This window comes from Bos grunniens, chromosome 1 (genome assembly GCF_055505025.1).
Source record: "Bos grunniens cultivar Pamir isolate PY7600 chromosome 1, Bosgru_T2T1.0, whole genome shotgun sequence".
In the NCBI taxonomy this organism is placed as follows: Eukaryota; Metazoa; Chordata; class Mammalia; order Artiodactyla; family Bovidae; genus Bos; species Bos grunniens.
In genome coordinates, this window is record NC_141165.1 from 32,577,201 (window position 1) to 32,579,906 (window position 2,706).

The following is a 2,706-nucleotide window of genomic DNA, read 5'->3' on the forward strand; positions in this document are numbered from 1 at the left end:
CCCCTTAGGTAAGACCCTCATGGGACCTACCAAAACCCAGCTCTTTTGGTTTGAATTGGTCAATCTAGCCCTTGTTTGGAAATCCCAAAGCACTTCACCAGTGCTTAATCAAGGTATGTGCCAAGATCTTGCCTCTCTCTTTCTGACTTGACCCTTGTATGTGGCCCGTTGAGATGTACTGGGCATTTCCTCCAGGATTTGTGAACAATAACTTCTTTATTTCAGTTTCTCTTGGATCTGTTGCTGAACTGTGGCTCACCGTTCAGTACTTTGGGCTGCTCTTAACAAATGTTAATTTGTTAACATAAGTATAGTAAATCAATCTCCTGGCAGAGATAAGTAAGGGGTACTAAAAAATGGGCACCTTCTAATTTTTACAAGGGTGCTATAAGAACTGGTGGCAGCTTTTTTTTCCCCCCAAAAATAATTTCCTTGGGTTGGTTCAGACATTGTCTTTAAAAAAAAATTGTTCCAGCAGGGGTCTCTCTCTGCACATGGTACAATAAATTCTTAGAAGATGGAATAGAATATTTTCATTTTGCTTATCCATCTTATAATGTAAATGGATGTGGTTTTAAAATATGTCAAAATTCTTTTCTGACACAATCAGAAAACCACTAGAAAAGTATAATGTTCCACAGCATGATTTGGGTGATTAAACAGGTATGTTCACTATGTGATAATTCATCAAACAATGCATTTATGATTTTTAGGTAGTTTGTGCTTATATATTATACTTCACAAAAAAGGTTTCTTTTTTTAAGTTATAATCCATAATTTGACTTCTGTTTGCATGCTATCTCACTTTTGTTTCATTTCTTAAGTATCTGGAATTTTAAAAATTGGCTATTTAATTTATGCTTTTCATAAAACTTTATACATTTTCTATAAATGATGATGCTTGGTGTATGTGTTGTTAGAAAAATAGGGAAAAATTAAAACATAACTAATATTCAAAAGAAAAATAAACTTTGTTTGAAAGTGTGTGTCATCTAGTAAAAACTTTGCATTGGTTTTCTAATCATGAACTTTGACAAAAAGGCATTATCACTGCTGTCATCCAAGCTTTGGGGAAGGATCTGAGAGACCAGATGGGCATCTCTCCTATGATCTGCTCAGGAGCTTGGTCTGTACTTCCAGTGGGAACAGGTCATGGGGGCCAATGGCTACTAAAATGTGGGCCTTCCTGATGAGGTTTGCTCCTCTCTAGTGTTAAGCAGCTGACATTTTTCTGAGCAGAAGAGAAATGGCCACAAACCACTCCTTATCAAGTTAGCAAATGACACATGAAATACAGGTGCTTGAAAGAAATAGTTGTCGTTAAAGTAAAAATCAGGAAAAATTAAAATCCTATTAAAATTCTTAGTTAGAAAGCATCACTGACTCAATGGACATGAGTCTGAGCAAACTCTGGGAGATGGTGAAGGACAGAGAAGCCTGGTGAGCTGCAATCCACGGGTCACAAAGAGTCAGACATGACTCAGCAACTGAACAACAACAACAAAAATTCTTGAGAACAGAGTTCTGCAAAGCACCAAGACTGCTGGTTTTTTTCTGTTTTAATCTCAAGCTTTTGTTATTTTTCATTTGTTTTATTTCTTTATGATTGCACCATCTCACATCTTTTCCTGTCTCTATTTTTATTCTTTAATCTCTCATTTCTCAAAATCATCTTAATTCTAAAAAAAAATGTATCAACATTTAGTGACACATTTTCATAAAGTAGATCTTTTTCCCTTTACAAAAATTAATATTGGGCCATGAAAAACTTCAATGTCTGAGCACTAATAAAATAGAAAATATTAAGTGAAAAATGTTTTATGCCCAATGACATTACCACTTACTTTTTAATAGTATTAGAGTAATTACCTTAATTCTCTCTTGGAAAACAACATCCATTTAGAACCTCTAATGAAGGAAATATATATTTGTAATGGACCAAATGGCAATATGCCCTTGTCTGAAGCAATCACATTGTCCAATAAAGAAAGAAGCACATTTAAGTGTGGTGCCTCTGAACATCAAGTATTACAAGAATTCCTAGTCAGCAGGATGCTATGCCAAAAGTACTCCATAAATTGGTTTATCCTTTCTTACTATCTTGTGGCCTCATTCTAAATATTTCTTTAATAGTAATAGTGACATCATGTTGATGTTTGACAGAAAATAACAAAATTCTGTAAAACAATTATCCTTCAATTAAAAAATAAATACATGAAAAAATAGCAATAGTAACATACTGGATAGTTCCAACAACATAGACCTTACTATCCTATGTTTATTAAATCAATAAATATTACAAATCCTTCACTGGGGAACACTTTTCACCATTTTGTGTGAATATGTTTTTTTCCTGCCTTAGTTCTTATGTGAGCCACGTCTCTGCCCTCTGTTTTGCTTATTGTTTCCTTTCTCTCTTGTTTGTTCAGCTTCTGTACAATCATTTCTCTTTGCTCTGCCCCTTGCTCCAGCCTCATGTTCATTTCAGCCTCCACCTTTTTTCCTTCACAAACCTCTTTGATTCCAGATGACAGTTTAAGGTGTTTTTTTTTTTTTTCTTTACTTTTACTTTCCAGAGACTCCTGTTGCCATAGTGATACTTGATGATGAAGACCATGACTGCCTCCATTGGCACTCCGGTTGCTATAACAATGCCAGCTAACAGAGAATTCTGTGGAAACTTGCTAGAAGATGCTAGCTTACACC